Raw genomic sequence first — 20035 nt, 5'->3', positions numbered from 1 at the left:
CGTGAAAAGCTCCTCAAAGAAAAAGACTTGACACTTGCCAAGGCTGAGCAGATTTGCAAAGCGGAGGAAGCAGCATCGCTGCAAAACAATGCCTGGGCGCAGCCCGATAAGCACGTGGCGCTAGTCATGAAGCGGTCTGGGCAGGTTCGCAAAGCGGAGCATGCGGTGCAAAAAGAACCGTCGGCACAGCCCGATAAGCAAGTGATGCAAGACAAGCAGCAATCTCGGAAATGCGCCAGATGGAATCGTTTACACGCCATACCCGGCAGATGCCCTGCGTTCGGCAAAACGTGTTTCATATGCCGAGGTGTTAACCATTTCGCAGCTTGCTGCAAGAAGGGCCCGCAAATCCGAGAAGTTGGTGAGGAGCAAGACAGCTTCCACATTCTCGATGTGACAGTCTCGAGCATCGACGCGAGAGCGGACTGGGTAGTACATGTGAAAGTAGCTGACCAGATGGTTAACTTAAATGTGGACACGGGATCTCAGGCCAACTTGCTGCCCTACTCTATCTACCGACGATGCAAGACGGCAGCAGATTTGAAGCCGAGCTCTTCGGTGCTTCGATCATACAGCGGTGGTGTCATTCGACATTTCGGTATGGCAAGGCTACCAGTGACCGTGAACGGCCGGTCGAAGGACGTCAACTTCTATGTCGTCAAAAAGGGCAACCAAGCTATACTGGGACTACTAGCATGCGAGTCGCTTGGTCTGGTGTCACGTGCAGTGGATGCTGTAAAAGAAGGAAGCACCACAGCGAGCGGCAGTGAGGACGTTCTAACCGAATTCCGCCAGCTTTTTCAGGGAACAGGCTGCTTGAGTCGCCAGTATAAAATGGTCCTACGCAAGGATGCGACGCTAGTTGTCCAACCAGCTCGGCGGGTGCCCTTGGCGCTGAGGGAACCTCTGAGGGAGGAGCTGGAGCGCATGCAGCGAAGTGGAATCATTGAGAGGGTGCAGAAACCGACAGACTGGGTGAGCCCTTTGGTTATCGTGTGGAAGAAAGACGGAAAAATACGGGTTTGCATGGACCCTAGAAGTATCAACGAGTGGATACAGCGAGAGCATTATCAGATGACAAGACGCGAGGACATAGAAGCTGAGCTCGCCGGCGCTAAGTACTTCACGCTCCTCGATGCAAGAGCGGGTTTTCATCAGGTACCTTTGGATGACTCCACAGCAACTATATGCACGTTTGGTACTCCGTTCGGGCGTTACCGGTTTTTGAGGCTCCCGTTCGGAATCTCATCAGCCCCGGAAGTTTTCCAGAAAATCCTGAGCGAAATATTTGACGGCTGTCAAGGTGTGAGAGTGTACATTGATGATATTCTAATATGGGGCTCGTCTAAGGAAGAACACGAAGAACGCGCCTGCGGAAAGTGCTGCAAGTGGCAGAAAAAGCAGGCTTAACTTTCAATGCTGAAAAGTGCAAGGTTGGAGTGACTGAAATTATATTCTTGGGTGACGTCATTAGCCACGAGGGAATAAAGCCTAACCCAGCGTTGACGCAGTCGTTGAGGGAGACTCCATGCCCAACGGATAAAGCCGCTGTCCACAGAATGCTAGGAGTAGCAAATTATTTCAGCAAGTACTTGCCTAATCTCGCAGAACGTACTACGCTCCTTCGCAGCCTCATGAAAAAGGCCTCTGTCTTCGAGTGGACCGAAAATCACGCTAGTGAGTGGAGGATGGTCTGCGACATGCTTAGCAGTGCGCCTCTCCTAGCTATTTTCAACCCAGCCAGAGAAACTAAAATCCTGGCAGATGCATCAAAGAATGGTTGGGGGGCTGCACTTTTACAGCGCCACGGTGAAAACTGGCGGCAAGTCGCTTATGCCTCGCGTGTAATGGCCAACTCGGAGCAGAGGTACTCGCAGATTGAAAAGGAAGCATTGGGGATAACGGTCGGCTGTGAAAAATTTCATCACTTCGTATACGGACGTAAAACTGGTATCGAGACTGACCACCGTCCACTGCTTGGTGTTGCAGCGAAAGGAATCGGTGATATGCCACCCAGGCTTCGACGTTTTTTCTTGAGGCTAATGGCTTATGATTTTGAACTGCAGTATGTACCAGGAAAGAAATTCTTTCTCGCAGACATGCTATCAAGGGCTCCAGGGACAGCGACTAAGGACTACTCCGACGACACGGAAGATGTGGAGGTCCACGCGGTTGCAGTCATGTCAACCTTGGTAAGCGCTAGAACACTGGCCCGTCTGGCCAAAGCAACGGCGAATGATCAGGACTTGCAGTCAGTGATGCGCTACATTAATGGCCACGGTGACATTGTGGGAATAATGAAGCCATTCGCGTCCGAGCTCTCATTGATTAAAGGAGTTGTATTTAAAGACAGCAAAGTTGTAGTCCCGAAGTCAATGCGAAAGGAAGTTCTCGAACGTATTCATGAGGGACACATGGGCTTCAACAAGTGCCAAGCAAGAGCCAGGGGCCTAGTGTTCTGGCCGGGGCTGAACTCTGATATCAAAAACCTGTTGCAGAGTTGTGCAGTTTTCTGAAAATATACGTACAAACAGCAAAGTGAGCCTTTCATGATCAGACCTACACCGACCCATGCATGGTACCGCGTGGGCGTTGACATTTTTCAGTACGGAGGCAGCTCGTACATGTCGGTTTTTGATGCCCATTCGAACTTGCCGGAAGTGGAGAAGCTGACTCGTACAACATCCAGTGCCGTAATTGAGAAGTTGAGCGCCATCTTTTCAAGATACGGCATTCCAATGGAAGTCCACACGGACAATGGGCCGCAGTTTTCGTCTTATGAATTTGCTCTCTTTGCATCCAGGTACGACTTCAGACACGTCACGTCGAGCCCCGAGTTCCCGCGATCGAATGGACTCGCTGAGAAGGGGGTTCAGATTGTGAAAAGAATCCTAAAGAAAACGGAAGAAACAAAAGAAGACTTCTGGCTCGGGTTGCTCAACTACAGATCCACTCCGCGCGAAGATGGCCGCTCCCCTGGTGAACTCTTGCAGGGCAGGAGGCTTCGCACTCTACTCTCAGACTTCGGGCAGCAGCCAAGCATACCAGTATTCAAGCGAGCCCAGGCAGACACTCGGGGGAGAACGTTACCACCTCTCAATGCCGGCGATGTCGTGAGAGTACAGGAGAAGACATGGAATCGCCGAGCTCAAGTTACCGAAGCAGTTGCACCGAGGTCTTATCGAGTAGTTACCGAGGACAACAGAGTGCTACGTCGTAACCGACAGCATCTGCTTCCAACTGGTGAGCTGTTCCAGCAAGAAGCTCTCGAATGTGACGACCGGGAGAGCGAACGAGCATGTGAAGCACTGCAACCCACGACACCCGCTGCAACTGGAGACTCGCCTGTGAGCTCCGAGAATATTCCGCAGGCGCCGCCGCCCGTGACTACGACTGGACCGACAGTGAGCTCAACGGCTCCGCAGGCTCTTACATTGCGCCGATCTACCAGAGATAGGAGACCACCGCAGCGCTTGCGGTACGACCGCAATTTCAACCAAGTACTTGGCATCTATTCTCCACAGAAGGGAAGATGTATCGGGAATGACGCACGTGCCATGCCTGGTGCGGCGATTCATCGTGCTCGCCTAGATTAGATATGCGCCTTGGTTGCCACACCCCTTGCGGCTATAAAAGCACTGTACGTTCAGCAATAGAGATCATTTGGTCGCTGGCCACCTCGACTGATACACGCTGGGCGTGTTTTTGTATCTTTTGTCAACCCAGCCCAACGTAACTCATGGTCATGTAATAATAATTGCCAGCTTTTGCGTGCTCCCGAAAAAAGGCGGGAAGCTTTTGACAACAGCCCAGTCCGCCTTTTTCATATTCCTGTGCTGCCACCTTGCGTACAACGCTGGAAGCTCACTGGAAGGTTACTGTGCGCCCAACCCGGCCGGACTGAGTGCCGCTGCGGAGCACGTTTTGTTGGAATCTGTCAACGATGGGGTGTCCTGGGCAGCACCTGGTACATTGAAGATGTCTAGGATTGACTGATGGCTGGGTGCGAAGTACGAAGCAGGCTGCTGTGCCCACCGAAGAGCAAATTCTTCAGTATCTCCGATCAACCGGCCTGCGATGCGAACGCCAGCTGAGCAAGGGCCGCCACTTCAGAGATGAAGGCTACATTCAGAACATAATGTTCAATGAAATATCCCCGATCAGTGAGGTTGGCGTTTTCCGCTGTGTATGCCTGCCATCCATTAAAAGGCGCATACTACATCGTGCACGCCGTAGCATAGAAAACGACTGGGGACAACAGTTTTCACAAGCAATCGTGCTCAAGCGCTGCCGAATAGCTACACGAACTACAAAAGCACAAGCGTACTCGCAACATAACAGCTCTGCTAGAATTTCACTCTATTTTCCCACAGCACACCGCTGCATAGGTTAAACAAGCATGCGCGTCCATAAAGACGAGCGCGAGGGGCGCACATTGAGTCATTCCGGCGATACTGCGCAGCGCTCTTCATCATGGATATGATTCATCCAGAGGCCATCATCATCATGCGAACACACGCATAACGCGCCTTCTTCTTCTGCCTCTTAATACATGGCACATACCCACATCGGGGGATTGGCCAGGATGTAGTGGCATAAACAAGGATAGGAGATTATTCAATAGGAGATTATGACAAAATTCTAGCAGCATGCGTGAATGCTCTCGTAGCTTCTTTTTCGTTATCCGCTCCATCGCATGTTGAAAGCGGCTCACAGCACTTGCCCATTCGGCCTTCTTGTTTGAGAAAGCAAAAAGCGTTAGTGACTTTCGAGGCGTCCCTGGCCATGAATAACACCTTTCGTGATAGACTGCACAGGCATTTAAACGCACCTCATCCGTACCTCTCACAAAGTGATTCTCGCACAGTCTTGACGTGCTTGACGGTGCCCAAGGGCGGCCACGATCGTCGAGCCGGCGAACTGCTGTTATCCACGCTTTGCATTGAAGGCGGTCCCTGGAAGCGTTCGGAAGGCGAAAAAATCCGAGTTTGCTTCCCTTTACATATTGGTCATTGCAGCCGTATGTAACACATGTCGTATGTATCGACAAATGTGTCGTGCTGAACGCCCTACGGCTGCAGCAACGCACCCCGCGTAAGAAGCTGGTTTGTTTACACTTCCACGGCCGGTCTCGAGTGAAGCGCGCGACCCTTCCAATATGTTTCGCGACACCGCCGCCAGGGGATGGGCGCATGCGCAGTCGCGTCGTGAAAAAGGCGGGTTGAACCACGACCGGCTTTATTACCAATAAAGCCGGTCGTCAGCTGAACTAACCGTTTGTGCGATGAGTTTTGTACACGGTCCGATTTTTTGTGGCCCCGTGGCTGTGAAAGTCTGTAGAGTATTGACTTAATGCTGCACTTTACAATTGTGTGCTTCTGTTACAATTCGCTTTCTAAAACAGTTACAAAATTGCTGCGACATAAGTGATTACGCTTTGGTGTCTGCAGAGCGAAACATGTTCTTCTTTTAAATTCATATTTATTTCTGAAAACAGCACTTCAATCAATCTCGCCGGGCCGGCGGCGGCTGGCGCACTCGGCGCGAAATAGAGACACGCTCCAAGTCCCCGCCAGTGCGGTCCGAAAGTGCCGAAGCCTCCGAACGCGTCGGCGGTCAAGCGCAGTTGGAGTATAGAGGGTCTCGCTTTGGCCGACGTGACGTCGCCGTGCAGCGCGCGCGCGTTACGGCGGAGCATCAACGCACCTTAACAGAGCCTGCGCTTAACCGCTAACCAACGTATTTGGTGGCGGCATCTATGGGAGCCACTGAAACCCCCCGCCCACTCAATGAATAGACAAGAATCCTGTGCTGAGGCTCGGAATCGAACCACAGCCTTTGCTGTTTAAGGCGGAGACGCTACCACTCCGCCACGACGTCTCAGGGTAAATTCATCAATAAAGGCGCATCTAGTGAATGCACTGTTCCGATGCAGAAATCTCCGCGCTTTCGCAACGTATATCCTGGTTTAACAGAGCTAAGTCATCAGCAATATTTTTTAACTGCCTTTACCTTGGCTCCCGTCCCTAATAAATGATTTCCGTTAAGTAGTTTGAAGTTGACTGGCACAGCCGGGAATGTTTCGCCGGGCGAGCGTCCGAAGACACAAGCGCTCTTTATACAGTGAACTGCGTTGTGCGATCACCGACCATCGTGCCATCATAGTTTTTCATCGACCGTGGCGATCATCTGACAAGCCTTAACAGGCTCCTTCAAATGTTAACCAGCACGTACATGAAGCGGCACTTGGAGTTCCTCTGCTGTTCGGCGCTTGTAAATCGAGGCGCGTCAAAAACAATCCCACGGGGCACGCAAAGCTCATAGACGCGAGCGCCATAATAAATCGAAACTCTCCTGGCCGCCTGTGGCGCTGCCAAGCATCGGTTTTCTTTGCTTCTAACATTCAGGTTGTCTTGTGTGATAAAAGTGCACTATCGGTTTTAAGCTACCGCAGCTACCGGCGGCTGAGGAAGAAGACGACGCCGAGGCGTACCAGTTATGCTTCGCATGGGCTCCGTATTCAACAGCCTTTTTTCCCGGATTTACGCGCTTTTGGCCTGCATCTTCGCAACGAGGAGTCAGGAAACATCAAGCGGAACCTGCCGACACCTTTCGGAGCCCGCGAGTGCCTACAGTTTGCATTTTCGGGCTACGACAGTTGTAGCGGAGCGGCCGCGCTAAGCCTTGCGCACCGGGGAGCTCCCTCAGAGAGCGCGCGTCGCCGAACGTCGTATGACAGACTTACTACAAGCGACGGCCGGTCCCAGCGGACTGCAACAAGCAACCGCTGATCCATCGGCTGTGCCGGACAACGGAAGCGCCATGGATGGCCAGGATTCAGGCGACTCACAGCACAAAGAAGACAAACCTTAGAGCGGAGACGGTCGGACGGCGACGCCGGACGGTCAATACTCCAACAGGACGGTAAACCTCACTAAGAAGAATCAGCGACGGCTAGCGAGAGGTGAGACGATCATGGTAGCGGGAACCACGATATCACCACCCGCCACCAGTATGGACATTGCCACGTCAAAACAGCCGGTGCGTCGACGTCGCCTGCCACCGCTCCCCAAAAACGACTGGAAAATCATTATACGTCCCAAGAAAGGCTTGTCGGTTAAAAGCTTCACCAATTCTCAAATTTCCAGAGCGATTACCGCAGCATGCGGGACAGCCGGTAAGTGTGACGACACCACACTTTTGGTTCGAATTCATCCGGGATCATATATCATCGTAGTGAGCACACCCTAGATGAAGCTGCTGATGCAGTACGTCGAATTAACCAGCTCACTCTTGGCGGAGAAGCACATGACGTCAATGCCTATGTGGCAGCCACAGACGACGTTACCCGCGGAGTTATTCAAGGCGTAGAGCCTGGCACTACTTCGGAAGAGCTGATGGCTAATCTCCGTGTGCGCACACAAGGAGTGCAAATTCTACAGGCAAGAATGCTCGGAAAATCAAAGACGGCAGTACTGACATTCGACGGCCCTACAATCCCGCGCTTCGTCATTTATTACGGCGGTGAAGAACAATGCCACCCATACAGGCCTACTCGACAAGTATGTTATGTGTGCCTCCGCACAGGTAATCGATCAGACGTCTGCCCGATTCCAAACGTCCGTGTGTGCCGCGCATGTGGTGAACACAATCCTGAACAAACCCACACGTGCGAAGTTAGGTGTGTGCTGTGTGCTGAAGCCCACCCTACCGGAACCAGGGAGTGCAAGGGCAAACTGAAGCCTACTAGACCGTCATCGAGTAAGCCGCAAGACCAAGGCCAGGCGAGCAGGAGAGCAGCTGTTCGCTTCAGCCCAGCCGATGGCCCTGCAATCGGCAAAGGTTCTCGCAAGCGCTGGCTAAACTCGGAGGAAGATTCCGGACGCACCAGCAGAAGCCGGTCCCGATCCAGAACCCGCTCATTAATTCGGATCAGCAACAACCTACCTTCGGACACTCAGAACAAGAACGCTACTTCCCAAGGAAAGGAGAAAAACTCCAAATATATCCAGGTGGCGCAGCACGAGCCTCAGAACAAGAACGCTACTTCCCAAGGAAAGGAAAAAAACTTCAAACATATCAAGGTGGTGCAGCACGATAGCAGCAGCAATACCAAGGTAGGCTGGAATCAGGTTGCTGCCTCCTCAGCTCAAACACATAGTAATACACAGTGCACTAGCTGTACCCATTTACAACGCGTTAACCGATAGCTCAGCTCCCAAATAGCCGCGCTTCATGAAAGACTCAAACGCTTAGAAAATGCCAATTCCGCATCCCATATGAACCCGGACACGGTTCAGCCCGCAGCATGTGTCCAGCCGCCACTGCCGTCAACGTCCGATGCAAAAAGCGTCGCCACTCCCACTTTCCCTGAAAAATGCGGCGCCTCAGCTTCCACTACTCCGACGCGGAGCGTGGCCGATGCCGCCCAACCTCCATCAGACACCCCTCAATATGTGCCCATGGCCAATTTTGGTACAATGCAAGAAATCCTTAAGAATATAGTTACACAGCAAAAGTAAATGTTTACGCAGTTACAGCAATTCGGCTCTCAACTGCAAAAACTCGGCACCGCTCACGATGATCTCCGCAGGACTGTATATGAACTTGAATAAGGATCGCGAAAGCGTTCAGCCACGCTTGAAAATACAAGAATGAAAGCCTACCGTCGCTCGACTGTCTCAGGCGACGTAAGCGATTCCGAATCAGTCCTCAGTCAGGATGGCGCAGCATAGAAATACCTACTATGAAGAAAGTTTAGAGATATGGCAGTGGAACTGTCGTAACATCAACCGCAAAAAAGCTCCCTAAAATTCTTCATTCAAAACGCTATAATAACTCCGGACGTGATCTGTCTACAAGAAACAGGCACACAGCCTACCCTTACAGGATATTGCACGGTTATAAATGACGCATCTCCTAGGGTCGCCACCTTGGTCTCAAAGACGATCACGGCTTTGCAGCACACTATGCACTATCCCAATCTACATCACGTCCTGGTTGAGATCATCCCTCAAAAACTTTGCAGGCCAAGCACTTCTATACTATATCTGTACAGCCCACCTCGCAACACAAGAGAAGACTTCAGGCCAATTATACATGAAACTATTCATATAGCAGGCTCAAACCAACTGGTCATACTCGGAGATCTGAACGCTCCCCACAGTACTTGGGGATATGCGGTAGACTCCCAAAAGGTCGAACTTCTCCTGGAAGCGGTGGATCAAGAAGGATTAGACCTCCTTACCGACGCTACAATCCCAACGATAATTGGAAACAGCGTCAGTAGGGACACCTGCCCAGATCTAACGTTCTCGAAAAACATTGCAGCAGCTACTTGGACAAACCTGGAGGAACAACTAGGCAGTGACCACTACATCATTAGTACGTCAGTGCCAACTTCTAAACTTCGCCGAACGCTCGGTGAAGTAAATATTACGGATTGGGAAGCTTATCGCAGGCGTCCCGCACCCGAGGAAGGCATCCAAGACATAGCAACATGGAGTGAACACATCAGGGAAGCTCACTAAGCTAGCACACAGAGTATACCGCGCACAACGAAAAACCCGGAAGTAGATCGTCACCTCCTACACTTGTGGGAGGCTCGTCGTAGTCTCGTCCGCAGATGGAAGAAGCAAAAGTTAAACTGCAGACTCCGATTTAGGATATCAGCACTTTCCGTACAAGCCCAAGAGTACGCAACGCAACTCGCTCAGCAAAACTGGATAGATTTTTGTGCCTCCCTCAAAGGCACACTCAGCACCTCTCAAACTTGGACCATACTAAGAAGCTTAGTTGATCCGAGCAAAACCAAAACCGCAGTCAATCGCACGTTGCCAGAAATTGCTTACCAATTTTAAGGAACAGATCAGTAATTGAAACAAGCCCTACAACACCAGTACATCGGCACTCAAAGAATCCCGCCATGCAATCTTCAATACACAGGAGCTCTGAGCACTGATCTAGACGAGCCCATCACGGTGGCTGAAGTATATGCGGCAGCAAGAGCCGCCAAACGCAATACAGCCGCATGAGCAGACAAAGTGACCAACGCAATGATAAGAAACCTTAGCTCAAACATATTGAGCAAATGACCGACTACCTTAATGGCCTGTGGGAGGAAGGACGAGTCCCAAACGAGTGGCGACATGCAGAGATTATCACAATTCCTAAGGCCGGAAAGCGGTCCACCCTTGAAACATTAAGGCCGATGTCCCTTACATCCTGTCTCGGGAAGCTCTATGAGCGAGTTATCCAAAATCGCCTCGTGAATTTCATTGAGGACAGGGACCTCTTTCCACAGTCCATGATTGGCTTCAGGTGCGGTCTCTCAACCCAGGACGCCTTTCTCTTGCTTAAGGAGGAAGTTCTTACAGGCATCCCAAGAGGAAGCGTGCATCTGATCCTGGCGCTTGACCTTAAGGGAGCTTTTGACAATGTCTCACACAAAGCTATCCTCCGCGAACTGAACTCCCTGGGATGTGGACAGAAGATCTTTAACTACATTATAGCTTTCCTCACGGACCGCACTGCAACAATTGGAATTGTAAATACCAGATCAGATACCATATCAATGCCAAACAATGGCACTCCGCAGGGATCAATCATCTCTCCCCTCTTATTAAATATTGCCATGACAGGATTGGCTCGTCGGCTGCAGGAATTACCCGATATAGGATTTACACTTTATGCAGACGATATAACTATCTGGACGACTAAGGGATCCCTTGCACAGAAGGAACAAGCCCTACAGGAAGCGGCATTGATTGTCGAAACATTTGCCGCTAGTAGTGGCCTTCACTGTGCACCGGAGAAGTCAGAAGTAATCAGGGTGCACGGTCAAAATTACAAAAACTCTGGACCAATAGGTCTCTATGTAGAAGGCCAACTGATTCGAGAGGTCTCGATCATTAGAATTCTCGGGCTTTGCATTCAAAGTAACCTACGCGCTGGGCATACCATAAAAACTCTCAAAACAACCACCCACCAAATTACACGTGATTCGTCGTATAACACGCCAGAAGAAAGGCATGCGCGAGGAAGACACTCTTCATCTTGTACAGTCCTTGGTTATCTGCAGAATAGCATACGGCATAGCTCTAGGCCTTCCTCCAAGCACCTCGACCGAACGTCTAATCAAGCTTGGAGTCCACAACACCTTTGAGGAGATCAGAGATGCGGTCTTAGCATCGAAGAGAGCCCGACTCCAACAGACGACCACCGGAAGAGCCATTCTTCAGCGCATTAGTACACCACGAGATCTACAAGAGCTCTGGCGACACACTTCCCTACCTGCAAACATAAGAAGACAGATCTCGGTGGCTCTGCTCCCAAAACATATGCATCCAGAAATCCACAAAGGCAGACGGGAGGCTACGCCGGCGTCTAGAGTCAGATCACAAAGCAGTCTATGTAGACGTGGCGGCGTACACTGAACCGAGCATCTTTGTTCCAGTCGCCCTTGACCACAATTTTCAACTACTGACGAGTGTTTCACTCCGGACTGAGGATCCTGCCGCGGCTGAAACCTCTGCCATCGCTCTTGCCATAAGGCTTTGTGATCTGGCGGACAAATCAGCTCACATAACTGACTCGAAGCGAGCCTGTCAATATTACATTACAGGGAGAGTCCCAAAAATGACAGCGGCTCTACTCATACCGTCGGGCCTCTCACCTACACTTCAACGCCCCCATAACATTATTTGGACCCCGGGCATTCAGGTCTTGAAGGCAACGAGGCGGCAAACGATCTAGCTCGTGAGCTAACAAACCGAGCGGATCCTTGCCAGTACCTCACCCCTCTGCCATCCAACTATGGGGAACGGCTGGAGATGCTTAGATTAGATCGTAGAATATATCCCCCTCCCCATATTAAACTCACCACAGAAGAAGCCACATTTTGGAGGCGAATACAAACGAATACCTTCCCTAACCTGTACTTGTACAGCTTGATTCATCCTTCCAAATACCGCCCCTTCTGTCCATGGTGCGGCGAAAAGCCTACGCTGTTTCACATTTCCTGGAATTGTCCCCAAAAACCACCTCATCTAAAAACATTACAGACATCATACGAGCAGTGGGAGGCAGCCCTGACCAGCAATGGTCTGGAGGACCAGTGTGGCATCATCAGACTGGTCCAGGGATCCGCCCAAGCCACCGGAGTCCTGAACTGAGTCCGCCTACCTGACTCGTAGAACACTTTAATGAAATAATAAATGTTTTATCTCTCTCTTATCGGTTAAAAAAAAACTTACTTCAATATTGAACCACGCAACCTTCCTTTGTCAGCCTCAGGGATTCGCGACATCATGTAGGAAGGAAAATTCCTCTAAGGTGGCGTCTCTTGTCCTATGACATCGCCACGCTTGTACATGCGACATTGGCCTGTGGTGGCGATTCCTGTATTTCGGTTCTTGCTATTTTGTACCTTACAAGAGCTTTGTTTTCAGTAAGAGCGGCGTTTTTGTGATCAGAAGCTTGTATTCTATCGATACAAGCCAACTTTAATTTCTCCTCAGTGTCCCTTTAAGCTTGTACGTGTCATACGTAATGCAGTATCCATGGGGAGCTGCTCTACTGACGACTTGATTATCAGTCTTGTTAACGCTACAGGACTGATTAGGGTGGACTTCGGCTCTACCATTGCTTAGAGCTGTTCTGGCATCCCATGTCCGCATGCGACGAGTCGTTGAGGAGAAAGGAGAGAGGATACTGTGTCCCCAATGCCCGTAAAAGTCGCTCCGTCTGTCGGCGCTAGGGTCGCTGCAGTGAAGGTGCCCTCCCTTGTCAATTAAGGTAACTAGGGAGGACGACATCGCAGGGAAGTAAACCCAAGAGCGCAGAGCGGCCTGAGTGCCCACAGCGTAGAGAATGCGCTCTCTAGTTTAGTTTTTCACGTCAGAACTTCCTTGCTCCCCTGACTGCATAATATCAACTGTCGCTTTGGATTTATCTCTGAGATCACATCCACAAGGTTACCTTTGCTTTGCGATGCACAATGCCGCGTGCGCTGATAAAATGGGCAGCTGCCGCAACATGTGTGATCTGCATTTTAGGGTGCACTCTGCTGGCACTTGCTTGATGCAGTGGATCTGTGTTTCACCTCAGCCAGAAGTCTTCATCTAAAGTTGCATCAGCGTTGCCTAGATGCATCACACCAGCACTCTCCTATGTATGGGTATTGTCTCTCACGCCATGGTTTCTTGGCAAGCTGAAATGTATTCATGCATTTTAATGGTTGCTTCTGAGGCATTAATGGGCCATGATGCCCCTTCATCACACTAAATATTCTCTCTTTGCAGCGGCGCAGGCATCGCCAGCGGCGCTGATGAAAAAGAAGCTCTCGCTTGTGCAACGCAGAGCGCTTTCGGCAACCGGCCTGGCTAGGAACGTCGACAGCCCGCTCCGCCAGCTCATTGGCCACGGCTACCGGATCATGCAATAAGTGTGGATCACTTTCCACATCTGCTGACCCCGGACCACAGCTTCGGCGCACGCAACGCCACCCCCATTGGCTCTGCGCTCCTGCCCGTCCTGTGCCTCCACTTGGCCTTGCCGCTGCTCGCCCGCTGTTCACACCCGTTTTTCGGCAGGTTCTCGCCGCCATGTTCACGCCTACCATCACATCCGGTGAGCTCCTTCAGCCGTATCCGATCCTTCCTTCCTCGGCTACCCGGCCTGTCCACGTTTTATGCCAAGGACCCCGTTTTGTGGCTGGCGCTGCTGGACTTGCACTTTCATGTCCACCATGCGTCCAACCAGCCAGATGCGCTATCAGCACGCCAGCTGCGAACTCCCACCCGGTCTCCTGGCAAAGCTGCAGTTTCCGCCTTCTGGCCCAGACATGTGCGCTGACTTCAAGAAGGGCCTGACGTCATATTTTGGCTTGGAGCTCCTGCTGACTCTCTGTGCTCCTGTTACCAACTCAGAAGCTGCGGCCCCACTCGACCCACCACCCGTGGCCGAATTCCCTACTAGAGCTGTTCCGCATTCCCCGCCGCCCGCTGCTACATCGGCGCTCCTCCCTACACCGGTCTCTCCACTATCGCCGCCACCGTATGTGCCCCACCCGCGGTTCTGCAAGCGCCCCGTGAGCACGCATCGGTCTCTTGCCCACCTTCACACCCCGCTGCCCCGTACTACACCCCGGTCTCTCTCCCAAATTTGCTGCAACGGCTCCTACCTCCTACCCAGCACCTCCTACCCAGCCCTGCTTCCCAGCTGTGGCGCCTGCCCTTGGGCCATCACCGACAGCGACCCGTTCCACTGCCATAGTGAGCTCATTTTTTCATAAAGCCGCTGCTCCTCGTCAACCACTTTCCTGCGCGGCAGCCCAAGTCCCACGCAGCAGATCTCCAGCCCAGTGCCGTGCGCCGTCGTTTGATCGTCGCCAGCGGCTGAGGCATCCCCTCCTATGGCGGCAGTTTCCGCACACGATTACGTTCGCCTGCACCCACGGGGCCAGCGCACAGCACATATCGCCCGTAAATAATGACGCGGGTACATTCTCGGCACTCGCATTTCCTGGCCAGCTTCAACCCCACTGCCGGCCCCACCAGTTCACGATACGACTGCAGCACACCTAGCTCGCTTCCTATTCCTCGATGACTTTTCCCGCCTGTTCCTCCCGTCACCATCATTTTTTGTCTCCCCTCGCCCTCTGCGAAGCAGCCAGGCTCGACTGCCCGAGGTCATTTCTTCCGCCAGACAGCCTTCCCGACTTCTGACCTGACCTCCCGTGACATGAAACTTGTACATACCGCTTTTTCTTTTATCGCGCATCGTGCTAGTGGGGGGGGGGGGGGGGAGCATCTTTAACGGCGCTGATGAATAAGAAGCTCTCGCTCGTGCAACACAAAACGCTTTCGGCGACCAACCTAGCCAGCAACGTCGACAGCCCGCTCCGTCGGCTCATCGGCCGCGGCTACTGGGACATCCAGTAAATGTGAATTGCCTTCCACACGTTCCCCATGTACAAGTGGCTGCTGTTCTGAACTCTGCTTTTGTGTAATTGAGGCTTTCTCTTGTGCATGTTATGCTTTTTTGTGTGTCATTTTGCAGGCAAATCAAGCGCATTCGCAGGTGGAGTGCTGGATGCTGGAGGAACAACCTCTATGGACAACTGCTGGCAAACTATGCAGATGATATCCTCTGGCTCATGTTTTTTTCAAACTGTGTATCTGTTGCTCTGAATTTCTGTGACTACGTGCCAAGTTAGGAACATCAGAATCCTTCTGGGTAATTTGTGACGAATACGGTGGGTCTTGACTTGGCAGCATTTATGTACGGGGTGCAGGCCATTTTGGAGCGTAGGTTTACGACCTTTTGTGGCATTTCTGTTCCATTCATTGCTTTCGCTTTTGGCTGTGTTGAGCTGTATGGATTGACAGTTTTTTTGCAACCAAGATCACCTGTTGCTTTTGCAATAAACAAGGGTTGCAAAACTGTAGGGCTGAGACAAGCAAATTGTTCGCCCATTCTCCAAAGTACTCAATCAGTTGTGTTTCCTAGGTGTTGGCAAAACAGACGGTGCGCTTACTTAATTCTTATGTATATGCATTTTTGTGGCAGCCTAATTCCACACCCAATGAAGAAGTGAGTTTGCTGCGGTGTTCGATACAACCAGGTGTGGTGTTTATATGACAAGCAGGAAATGCCTACTGAACTATGTGCAACACCATTCGGGTCTGCTCTTGGAACTTGGTACAGGCAGTAAAACAAACTTTCAAGCATGGAAATCTTCCCTGTCACCTGTAACCCTTTTCATAGTATGATAAAATGTATCCTGGCCACAGTAACAAAAATCCTATCTGGTACCCAGTGCACTTCTCTCTCTCTTAAAACCGCTGCTCCCGTTCAAATAACTGTTATTACATGTGGCTTTTGAAGCTAGGTAATCTGCCATTGCAATCAACTATGGGATGCCAGTCTATCATATTTGAAACAGCGCAAGGACGGGACACAGTAAGGAGGCACCGTGAGCGCTGACTGTTAACTAGTTTTATTCCAGAAAGCTCAAGAACATACATAAGTTTGGCATATATATATGGGAAGCATTCATGATTAAGAAGGAAGAACATTTATTAGCCGACTGTCTGTCGCCCTGTTTCCCAAGGAAGTCGCATTTCTAGACCCTTGGATTTATGACGCACGCCCTGCCGCAAAATTTTAGCTGCCTTGTACATTGTTATAAATATTTTGTTGTGACTTGTTTACACATGTTTTGTGGTTCCCTCTGATATCATCATCGTGTTTCTGATGCATGCATTGTCATTAGAGTTTAGCTTTCTTATATACACTTGTCATGAATTTTTGTTGTTTCTTATTTACACTTGTTTTTTAGCTCTTTGTGTCTTCCCTTTTAGGATCTTGTCAGTAGCCGAGCTGGGCACGTGCCGTTCCCTCATTCATGATGCAATTTTTGGAATTATTTTTTTGTTGCTCTTAGCTTACCAAACCTATGTAACCTGTGTTGCTGAGCTTCTTGGAATAAAACCAGTTGATGCTCAGCACTCGTGTCTCCTCGCTGTGCCCCGTCCTTGCTCTGTTTTGAATATAGTCGGTAGCCAACAAGCCTAATTCTCAGCACTTGCGTCAATCTGTGATTATTGGATGTATAGAACGCGTAGGCATCTCCAGTGTTAGCATCTTGTTATTGCACTTATTCTGTCTTGCTCTGCTTGATATCGCAGACAAATGGAGTCCTGGTACTACAAGCTACCAAGCATTAACCTTTCAAAATGCTTCCAACCCTTACTTCAGAGGTGTCTTACTATTGAAAACATGTAAATTCACATCCCCAGTAGTAGTATCTGGCTTTGTACTTGCATTAAGCCGTAAACAAAACCAGATAACTTTCAAACACACGACTGCCTACTCCATTTTACGTGCTGTACTCACAATGCATGGGAGAGCGGCTACCATGCGGTCGCTAAGTTCTCCATTCTGCTTTCTTGTGCAGCTTGCTGTCTACGGCTTCCCTTTCTCACCAACTGACACGTGTTATGCATCGATATCTGCTTGGGAATTTGGCCTGGATCTGCGACTACCAACAGCTGACAACGGGCCTTATCTGAGCACAGTAGACGTCGTCACCTTCACGTCCGAGTCTCGTGGAACATCGACGCATCCGTCAGCGGCAGCACTGCGCCGCCCCTATTTAGGCAGCTGGCATCTACGAGGCGCTTCCAGTGGGCATGGGAGAGCGGCTACCATGCGGTCGCTAAGTTCTCCATTCTGCTTTCTTGTGCAGGTTAGTCAACATGAATCGCTATTTTGCAAACGTACAAGCAATGTATGTTTGCTGCTCTTCCCTTGCCCACAAGTGCTTGCTGCCACCTTGAATGATTGTGTATCCACTGCAATGTTGCTGTTACTTTCCGGCGATGTAGAACTAAATCCTGGTCCTAGCAAGGATGTGGACCGTCAGCATGGTGAAGTTATGGCCGCGATGGCTGCTTTACCGTCCAAGTTTGATACACGACATGAAGAAATGATGAATGCCATTGCTGAACTCAAGGTTAACCAAGAAGCGCTGTCCGACACTGTTTCAGACCTTTCTAATAGGATGACTACTATGGAAGCCGCGGTTGAGTGTCTCGAAAACATGCCTTCTAGTATCGATCTTACTGCAGCAGTCCAAGAGGCTGTTTCAAATGAGAGCGTTGCGCTCGCATCCAGACTGGACGAGCTGGAGGACCAGTCAAGACGCGACAACTTAATATTCTATGGCATCTCAGACAATTCGTCAGAAACGTGGGCACAATCGGAAGCCCAGATCCAACACTTTCTTTCCAAATGTCTCAATCTGAATTCCTCGGAAGTCGCGATTCACAGAGCTCATAGGTTAGGCAGCTTTGGAAATGGCAAAACGACCTGTTATTGCTAAGTTTGCGTCCTATAAAACTCGAGAATATATACTTTCACAAAAATCAAAGTTTAAGGAAGAAGGCGTTTCTATCGGCGAAGATTTTTGTAAAGCTAACCATAAATCGCGGAAAGCCCTTAATCATTTCGGCAAGGCTAGCGGCCAATTCTATTCCTTACGCCACAACAAATTGATCATAGGTAAAAAATGCTACGCTTATTGTGCAGCTACTGACGAAGTATGCGAAATCGGACCAGCCAGGAGTGCAATTACCCCAAAAAGAGACATCACACCACCAGGTTCACCCACCACACATTCAAGCTCAGCATAGCTATGTCATGATCAAACGCAAACAGACTGCATATCGCTTCTTTTCACTAATATCCGAAGTGTCATCAACAAACGTACATCACTATCGTCACATATCGATGCATGCTCGGCTGATATTGTTGTGCTCACCGAAACTTGGCTCTCAGCAAAAATAAAGAACAGCGAAATACTAGACTGCGAAAAAACATAAGTTTTACAGATACGACCGCGATTTCCGGTCAGGCGGAGGTGTACTGATTGCCGTGAGCTCTGCTATCAATTCCTTTGCTATCTCTATTGATTCCCCACTAGAAATCGCTTGCATCCATGTTAGCTTTCCAACGAGTGACCTTATCTTTTGCGCTTTTTATAGATCCCCATCCTCACCTACTACTTTTTGCGTCGACCTTCATGATGCCCTGAATAAATTAATTGTTCGACACCCGAAATCACACTTATTCCTACTGGGTGATTTTAACTTCCCAAACATAGTGTGGCGAAACTGTATTCCCTCCCTTCAGCAGCCATCCTCCGAGTGCACTAATTTTTTAGACACCTGCGCTGATTTTAATCTAACCCAGCTAATTAACAAACCCACACGTACCACCAGCACATCGTCCAATATTTTAGACCTCTGTTTTACTACAGCTCCAGATTTGGTCTCTCCGCCAACGTACCTGGAAGGACTGAGTGACCACTTCACTTCACTTCACAATTAGGAAGAATGTTCGTCCTAAGAAAATAATTAAGACCATATGTGATTACAATGCCGCCGATACCACGTCCATCACATCTGAACTAGAAGCATTCTTTGCCGACTACACTCAAAAGTTTTCCGAACTTACAATTGAATAAAACTGGTCATTGTACAAAAATAAACTGATATAATTAATTGATAGATACGTACCTAAAATTAGGATTGTCTCAAATACTACCTCTCCGTGGTTTACCAAAACCCTACACCGCTTATGCAACAAAAAGAACCGTATTTTTCGTCGCGCTAAAGCATCTAACCTTCCTGAACGCTGGACAGCATATCATCGCATTCATGCTGAATATTTAATAGCTGTTAAAGCTACAAAACAGAACTTTTTTGACAACACCCTCCCATCACTTCTGCAATCTAATCCGCGTAAATTCTGGAATATTGTTGGGGGCAAAGAAGATAAGGTAATTCAACTAACCCGTTCTGACAATATTTCCATTCCTCCAAACCAGTGTTGTTCCGTTTTAAATGATGCGTTTGCTTCTGTTTTCCAGAAAAGTGCTAATATTGTACCGTCTGTAACTACTTTCTCTTATTTGCCAATGGACCCTATCAGTATTGACTGCGTCGGCGTGCAAAAGTTGGTTGGAAACTTGAAATGTCTTCTTCACCCGGTGACGATGCAATCAGCTCTAAAATGCTAAAACTCACTGAACCCTACTCTTCTATTATGCTTTCAATGCTTTTTTTCTAGTCACTCTGTTCCTCAGTACTTCCAGGCGATTGGAGGGTTGGCAAGGTTGTTCCAGTACCAAAATCAGGCAACACTTATTCTCCCGATAACTATCGTCCTATATCACTCACAAGTATACCATGTAAAATTTTGGAGCATATCATATACTCTCATCTGATTGATTTCCTTGAGTCTAATTCCTTCTTTTCAGCAGAACAACACAGTTTCAGGAAGACATTTTCATGTGAAACACAGCTTGTATGTTTTACTAATGACCTTTTTGCTTACACTGACTTGAACATAGATGTAGACTGCGTGTTTTTGGACTTCGCGAAAGCTTTTGATACTGCTCCCCACGATCTCCTAATTCTTAAGCTTAGCATGCTTAACATTGACCCTAACGTACTGAACTGGATAAAAA

The sequence above is a fragment of the Amblyomma americanum genome, chromosome 10 (genome assembly GCF_052857255.1).
Source record: "Amblyomma americanum isolate KBUSLIRL-KWMA chromosome 10, ASM5285725v1, whole genome shotgun sequence".
NCBI classification, from domain to species: domain Eukaryota; kingdom Metazoa; phylum Arthropoda; class Arachnida; order Ixodida; family Ixodidae; genus Amblyomma; species Amblyomma americanum.
Note: the sequence above shows the minus strand (reverse complement) of the source record.